This window comes from Apostichopus japonicus, chromosome 17, assembly GCF_037975245.1.
Source record: "Apostichopus japonicus isolate 1M-3 chromosome 17, ASM3797524v1, whole genome shotgun sequence".
Classification (NCBI taxonomy): Eukaryota; Metazoa; Echinodermata; class Holothuroidea; order Aspidochirotida; family Stichopodidae; genus Apostichopus; species Apostichopus japonicus.
The window spans coordinates 24850601-24859404 of NC_092577.1; the positions used below are offsets into that span (position 1 = coordinate 24850601).

The 8804-nt window shown below is 39.6% G+C and overlaps 1 long non-coding RNA gene across 1 annotated transcript; it reads left to right on the plus strand.

The window, feature by feature from the left end:
* Nucleotides 1-1044: 1044 nt before the first annotated feature.
* LOC139984964 (uncharacterized) lies at nt 1045-7134 on the plus strand. Its single transcript, XR_011799242.1, has 3 exons — nt 1045-2019; nt 5290-5455; nt 6898-7134. It is a non-coding gene; the product is annotated as an uncharacterized lncRNA (long non-coding RNA).
* The last annotated feature ends 1670 nt before the right edge of the window (nt 7135-8804 follow it).

An 8804-nucleotide genomic window follows, 5' to 3' on the forward strand; every position in this document is an offset into this window, starting at 1 on the left:
CGAAATTTGGGTCAGGACTTAGTTTGGGTCAAATCCTTCTTTTCCATGGCGCACGGGGCCCGAAACACATGCCAAATATGCCAATTCTGTTTTGGACTTAGTAACAAAATGAAACGGCTCCCATTGACTTTGTGTTAGCTCCGTGAGGCGTTGCAAATGTTCAAAGCCCTCAGTACCAAGCCCCCCCCCCTCCCCCAAGGTATGGTACTCAAACCTCGTGAACACCAAGCTGGTACATACGAAATCATATATTTTCCATGGCGGATAATCTAATTCTATAAAAATCATTCTTAGCAACTGAATATTACGCCAACTATGTTAACAACATTACATTCCTATATGGATATTAAATTGATATATGAACATGTTTATCTTCAGTTTATAAATATATACATTTTAGCATAGGATGCGTATGCCCCTATACCCCCCTCCCCTTATGCATTTTGTGTTTGTGTGTGTCGTTCTGAGATATTTTAAGTCAACCTTTGTATGTGTAAAATTGTGGCTACGCTGTAATAAGTATTCAATTCATATATGAAATTATTTTGGCTATACCCCCACACCACACAATCGTTAAAGCGACAACAAATAAACAGTTTCATTAATTGTTTTCCACCAGCCCACATCCGTTGCTTTGCTTGTTTTAAATCAGCCAATCTTCACAAAGCCTATCAAAGTTGAGGAATTGAGGTAAATCAGATAAACAGTTTCCGGTGTTTTCAGCAGTCCACGTCCGTAGTTTTGCTTCCTTTTAGTGTCGGCATTCTTTGCGAACCCAAGTATAAAAGAGGTCTATTAAACAATTTGCACATGTGTAATTTATTCGTATTAAATCAAATTACTATGAAAGGGATTCAATTTTTTTCTTATTGCCAGTAATTTTAAAATTGGAATAACACAAACTGAGTCTGTGGAAACTTCGTACAATCGTTCAGATAAAGACAACTTTTTTTCTTATGATTCGTTGAAAGATAATGTTTTTTTGTAATAAAAAAGTATTATTGGTATAGTGTACGGAACAGCATTTAATTCCTACAAAGAGGAAGTCCTACTCGTGACTCTCCAATGAAGTTAACTCCATGTGTTGATCGAAAGGATGGCTTGCGATGGGAATGTAGAAAATATGGAAATAAGAAACATCGTACCGAAAGGAGCATAAGAAAAGGAAGTTGGTTTGACAATTCGAATTTGTCTTTACAAGAAACTTTGACTTTGACTTATTGGTGGTGTGAAGGCTTAACGGAAGCTCAAATATCTCGTCAATTAGGTCTAGGCAGCCATACAATTGTAGACTGGGACATGTTTTGTAGGGAAACGTGTGAGGTTACCCTCGAAAATGAACTTTCAACAAATAAAATTGGAGGCCCCGGCAAAATTGTTCAAATAGACGAATCAAAGATTGGAAAACGCAAGTACTACAAAGGACACAGAGTTCCAAGGTCAGTGGGTATTTGGTGGAATAGAGCAAGATTGTACAAAATGTTTCATTGTTACCGTCGAAGATCGTAGTCAGGCTACATTAATACCATTGATAGGAAAGTACATTGAAAAGGGGTCAGTGATAATTTCTGATTGTTGGAAGGGCTACATTAAGCTATGAAAGCATGGTTATGAACATAAAACTGGCAACCATTCCGAAGAATTTGTAAACAAAGAAGGATTTCACACCAATAAAATACAGGGCCACTGGCGCCAAATGAAGAGTCACCTTCCTACTCACGGTCGAAAGAAGTATCACTACTCCTCCTACACTGTAAAAAATTACTGTATAATTTACAGTAGTTCCGCAGTATAAAATACAATTGTCAACAGGTAATTTCAAAAACAGCTGGTGTACTGTATTCATATCAACTTTACGCGTACGACGTACGTATACGTCATAGTATATACTGCACCGCCGCTAGCTAGCTGCGATACATATATACACTCTGTACCGGACCCCGTCGCATGTGTACTCGTACTCACACGTCGTGTCGACCGAATTCCGTTCAGTCTCAGACTAGCTAGCCGTTATTTAAGGTAAGGAATGAGTTGAAATCTTTTATGAAATTGTCCCTTTCGATACGTACAAACACATCACTGACTTTTTTCCGTATCGTACATATTTGGTGCAACAATTCACTGGCTAAATAGTAGCACTAGGCTACACACTGCATGACGCTGTTATCGGGGCAAACTTAAGCCTAGGCTTTTCTGCTCTGTTAATTGACTGTTTATACAGGTGAATTAGTGTGTTAGGCTATTCGTAGTAAGTTTTCCCGCCAAGGTGCGGCGTTGGCCTGTACTACTAGTACTACTAGTCTGTAGTAAATATCGCCCTTGCCTTTGGTATAAAGTGAAATTATTTCAAATTCAAACGATATTCTCGGTCTATTATATGAACTATTCGAACTTGAGATTTGGATTGAACTAGCTAGGCCGAATTCTACTTTGTCATACAGTATGCTTGACAAACTGGTGAGAATAATAGTTAATAGTATTAACAAATCGTGGGTTATTTCTAAGTTTCTTTAATATGCTAACATAGTAGTTCTAAAGGAATAGTAGTACTAGTTTATCCATCACTAGCCTCTATCAGATCACTTGCATGCATTAATAAAATGATCACCCCATGTTAATTATGGTGAAATTTGAGAAAATAATTACAATAGGGCAGCGTGTGCTGACGTCACTTTTCAGCAATTCACCGGATTTCTGCCGGTGAGCACACACTTACCTACAGCGAGATAGCTTACAAATAATGGCTTTTGCTAAGTGAAAAAATGTTTCCTGACATACTTGATTCCGAAATCCCAAACGATAAGTGTTTAGTAGCATATAACTACACAAATATATGACATTATTTGAAATTTCAACTTGTAAATAAGAATATTTTAGCTCTGTCGATCAAGCTAGGCCACAGTAACTTAGTGTCAGTGAACGTAGACCGTTTGTTTTCACCGGCTGATAGTACGGCGGGTTGGGTACAGTTGTCCTGGTAACAGCATTGTTCAAAGAAGTCCGCCCTGCCCTATAGTATTACTAACTTCAGATGGCAGCAGGTCGTCTGTTTCGCCCCACACTTGAGAAGCGTGCGTTAGCGCCCGGATGTAAAGTGAAATAATTTCGTAATATGTTAACAGGTTCATAGAAAAAAAATACTGAACATTTATACAAAATTATGTTACTCATTTTGTCAGGAAATAATATCCAAAAATGACAGTTTAGCTAAGGATGAAGATGAATGGGAGAAATTTTAGTAACATTTCATGGCACGCTGTGGGAATTTTAGTATCATAACTTGTACCGATGAAAACAGTACTGTGAATTTCAGTCCTAAAGACATGTCACGAATATGATTTTTTTTCAGACTGGTTCATAGTTGATGCCAAAAATGTTGAATAATCAACTTTTTACCAGTGATTAGGGGGCACTCATAGATGAGGTCCCACACAAGGGGGTGGGTTGGTAGTTTGAACTGTGTGAACTGCGTGGTGGAGGGGTGGGGAGGAGGCAAATACAAATTACCCTAACTCAGGGTTTATAGCTTGTGAAGTACATGAATGAAAAAGAAATGTTTTTTTAATCCCTCTTTAGTCTTCTTTACTGTACTCCAATTGTTCAAGGTGTATTTGGAATGATCATTTGTACAATGTAGGTAGTGCAGTGTAGGGCTGTTGGCAATTAACGATAAACTGTTATTCGTTCGTTTTGTAGCAATTACGATAAACAAAAGAACTGTAGCGAATATCATTAGTGCCGATAATTTTGCGATCTCCAATTGTCCATTGAAAAAAATATGTTAGGCCTACGTCTAATTTTACTGTCTGCAGTGGCGGCGCTACGGGGGGGGGGGTGGGGGGTTGGCGCGGGAGCACAGCCTCAGATTGCGCGATTCCCCCATTTCGCTGCTAATAATGCGAACCGTAGTTGTTACTATAACCAGTAAAAGTGATATCGCTGAATGCGTAGCCTGCGCTCTAATATGCAAATAGTAGGCTATAGGGCTGTTGATTTACGAATAATTTACTATTCGGTAATCGCTACGCATTATTCGAACGATTAATTGTTTCCATACGTAACAATTCCGCGAATGTGAAGATTGCGCAATATAATGGAAAATCCCGCGAATTTAAAGATTGCGCAACACAACGGAAAATCTTGTTTCTGCTGCCCAACTGTGTACACATGCAAAATGCTTTAATATACGTCCTGAACGTGTGTTCCCGGCATCCCATTACCATTTGTTACAGAAGTCCTATTTTTATGTAAAAAAAAGAAGATAAATATGTACACTAAAGACCACTCTACTACTGCTCAGTGATTGATGCGATTTCTTGATTCTGGTGAATAGTTGAGGGCACTGATAGCAAAAGCACAATTGCACGAGCTACAATTTGGAACAATAATGGGGTCAATAACTTACGGGACACTAAAGAAAAAAATCTAAATGATTTAAGGTCACTAAGTCTGTAGGCTGCAGTGTATTTCATCAATATGTTATAAGGTTCGTCAGAATCAAGGCCTCCTGTTTTGATTTGCATTTCTCTTTCATTTAATTTTCTATTTCAGCCTACAACCACTAAAGATGATGTAGACAGGCAGAAGGATCTTCCAAACACTCCATTCCTGATTGCTTGTAGAATAAGATTGATTTTAACTCAACCTTTTGTCAACCTAAAGGCTGTATTGAAAATTCATTAGCTAATACGAAATAATATTTACCAAACTGTTTCAGATCACTAATAAAAAAATGAGACCTAAAAATTATTTCGAAGCTGTGACATGCTTCACTTCAAATTGAAATGACAAAGACAACAGGAGGACAAGTTGACACAAGGTTGGAAGATTTGATGGGGGTTATTTCTTGCCAATGGCGAAATTAATTTCTGCAGGCATGTGGGTGTGTGCGTCTATGACACTTATTGTAAGCATGAAATCTGGGGAATATCAACTTGTGGGACTGTTATTAGGGGTGTACCGGATAGTTCATACTATCCGGCCGGAGATCTGGCCGGATAGTTCGTACTATCGGGTAAAATCGGGTCCGGCCGGGTCTCAAAATTTTGGATCGGGTACATCCCTAACTGTTATTATACTTAGTTCAAAAGCCTAGTTTTTTATGTTGTTTCAAGGTCACTTGAGGTCAGCAATCAATACAGTAGCCAAATCCATGCAAGAATATTGCAACTGCAGCAACCTAAAAGGATAAAAAACAGACTACCCAAAAGGAACAATATACCCAGCTGGAATCACAAATTTGTTCTTGTTCAAACGAGGTGAATGAGAAATATATTTATTCACTTTCAGGTGAGATGTTAACTGCCAAGAAATGGATGCTGGATATCGACCGCCATGTTGTTGCTGACAATATTTTGTCATTCCTGTCTGCCTTTGGAATGCTGTTTTCAGCCTACTACTGTTTCGGAATAGAATATAATGAAGGAGCACCTACAACTTTGGACTTTTTTCAAAGGTACAGTAAACTCAGTATGTCAATAACCATGCCTGGAAAGAAAGGGCAACAATGGTGGGGGTTTTTATGCTGGAATTAGGAGCCACATTTTGAGAAAAGGGGTTCCTGGTTGGTGCACAGGTTTTGAGTGAACCAGGAGCGAATTTGGGCGAACCAGAAGCCTTCAAAGTTGGACATGAATGGTCGATCCAATTTGAAAAAGTAGATACGAACATGTGATATGCAATTTATGAGATCGCTTGTGAATTGGGACATCTTTCAACTTCTTCCACCCCTCAAGGGAAGCTGGCTAGCCATCACACATGTTGGCACCTGCCAAACACTTCTCATATCCCTAACCACAGAATCTTTCCACCTCAGCCCTGCTCAAATTTTTTCCACTCCCATCCAGTCCATCTCTCAGCCTGCTGCTGACGAGGCTCTCCCACAGCTGGTCAACCATTAGCCCACACCTCGCAATAAGTAGGGTGGGATTTGCGCGACAATGGCTGAGAGGAGGCTGAAGTCTGCCCCCTTGTGTTCGCAACAGCGCGAGTCGTCACGCGCCTGCATCCCGCTGTCCAAATTTCCGGGTACCTACTGGCAGTTTCGAGTGGCAAGGGGAAAAGGTGGGTCACATACGACCCAGACGTGGGCCTAAAGGTTATGGGTCTACATGAGCCACCTGGGTGATATATTGTAGCTCTCAGTGTCTCTAACTGATATAAAAAAGAATTGGGTGGCTCTATATGACCTTACCTGGTAAAAAGGGCCAGAAAATATCCTATCACAGTAATCAATCACAGGACCTGCCTAATTTTTTATGAGAGCCATGGATCCTGTCTAAAATTGCTATTAATCTGGAATACATTCGAAGAACTCACAGGATATCTCACAGAATGCATTGAAAAAGACAAATTTGCGCCATCATTTGAATATGAGCTAGAATAATGCTCATTTTCTTAAGGGGATTTGATTACCTGGAAAACCTTGTGGGTGGAATCGCATCGTCTACATCCATGAAAGTTGGTTTACCATCAAAACAAAACTGTGTACAACACCTGATGTATGGTTTGTATGGAGCCTAGGGCACACGTCAGGTGCTGTCGGACACAATTTGTTTTTGCCCGCAAAACTTTTGCGTGTGCCTTTGCTGTGTGCACCCGCAAGCCGGAAACTCATCCGCATTTTTGGGTGCTGATGTCAAGCTTTGGGTAATTGTATTTAACGACAAATTTCCGGAACAGATTTCCAAGATAATATCACTTTGCTCATACCAACATCATGCTGGTCAGGGCTATTTTGATTGCGCTGCATCCATCACTCTATCTGTCACTCAATCTCTCAACAAGTGTTCATAAGTGATCTCATGCATATATCCTTTGATGGATTTTGACAAAGTATTATTCTGTACACTATTATATCTGTCCATTTTTGTCCATTTTTATTCTTCAATTTTGTAGGTGTTTCTTGATGATAAATCCGGACAAAGGATCGAAACTCAAGAAAGGATATGGCACCCATCCGAAAGTACTCTCTTTGATCCAGAACGTCAGTGACTTCGAATGGGCTCTGTAGTGACAATTGTGAACATTAACAAATAGTAGCAATCAGTGATGGCGCTAAGCAGCGCGATTGCGGGATTCCCGCACTTTTCTTGCCGATCCCGCATTGGGCAAATCGTCGGGGGCAAATTTCCCCTCTTTTTGGGGGGGTGATGCTTGATTTTATCAGCTTTTAATTTGTACTACTGATGCTCAACTGTCATTTGCTAATGCATAAAACTAGTACAACATCATTTTATGTCGAAGAAGTTTAAATTTACGCTAAATTTTAGTATTCCCGCCCAAAATTTAAAACCCCCCCAAACAAAATTCGGAAGGGGGGGGGATTTTCCCCACGAAATTATGATCCTAGCGCCAACACTGGTAGCAATTCGTTATAATCTCACAATTTTGTGTAGTAGGTTTGCCATTAAGACAAATGTGTTTTATTGTCTAAAAATGCCCAACTGTGAAGCATGAGACTTGGCTTTGGATTGTAAGAATTGATTGCAAGAATTATTTAAACTTCAGAAAAATTGGGGCCGACTCCATTGGTCACTACACCCATTTACTTTAGCGACCCATTACTGATAGATCGGCTGTTCGCAGATTCAGAATAGGTTATCCTATTCACGGCTCGACAAAACCGAAGGCTTTTGCCATCGTGCCCTTCCTTTTTACTGAAAAAAAGCTGTCAGTGCCCCCAAAATATTACACCACCGACGGCACAAAATGCTGTCATACCCTTTTGTTTGTGCTGTCTGTGCCCTTTTAAATTATTTATTCACCTAGCCCTAAAGCGTCTCCCTGTTCTCCCCGGAAACCATGAGAATAGGAATATTTTTGGAACCTAAAAGTACAACATCAAATTTCATTCCCGCGAATCGTTGTCTTATTGTACATCACGCTTTCCTGTTTCCCTTCTCATTTTGACCACATTCTTATATTCTGTGAATAATGTTCCTTAAATATAGATCTAACTACATAGTTACTACACAGTGCAACCTAAACTATAGCGTGGTGATGCTAGCTCATGAATAATTAATGAGTACCGCATGACGTGTCAGGGGTTATTGGATTTTTCTACTTTAAAATTGGGTGCGACGCCTGGGTGACAAATACGGAAACTGCTTTCAATATTGTAAAAGTTCATAACAAATATTTCAAAAAAAGGAATCATCTGGAGGCAAGGGGGTTGTTTACCCTACAGTATCGCAGTGCTTTTTACGTGTTAAGAAACCCTACAGTATCGCAGTTAAAACAGGATCATGCCTGCCTTCGCCTTTGATTCAAAAATCGTAAGCCAACCCGGAAGTGTATGCATTAGTACAACTGGCGGGGAAATAGGTGGTCATGTGGGAGACGGTTCGTGAATAAAGGTTATTAAATTTTCGTCTATTTTTATCCAAATTTGGATCAGTTGGTATGTTTACTTTAGGAATATATTCAAGTACTTGAAATAGTTTTTGGAGTGTAATATCTTTCAGAAAAATGTATTTTCACATAAATGTTTTTAATTGGTCATTAATTATCAACTAATTAGAGGGAGTTCCAATTCTGCCAAAAAACAGGAAATTGTCACCTGGGCATGTAAAAAATTTGGCTTGGAATGACCCACATAAAACTTCTGCAAACATGAGGGACACTGGAAATTTTACATTTGCAAATAAGGGGGCTAATTCAGCATGATACTAGCTATCTGTTGAGTTTACTGATCGGAGGCTGATTGCGAGCATTAACAAAATGAATGGGCGCCCATAGGAGGGTCACTGAGGTAACCAACCATATTGTGTTTGTCTTCCGACCTTTACATAATCATAATCACG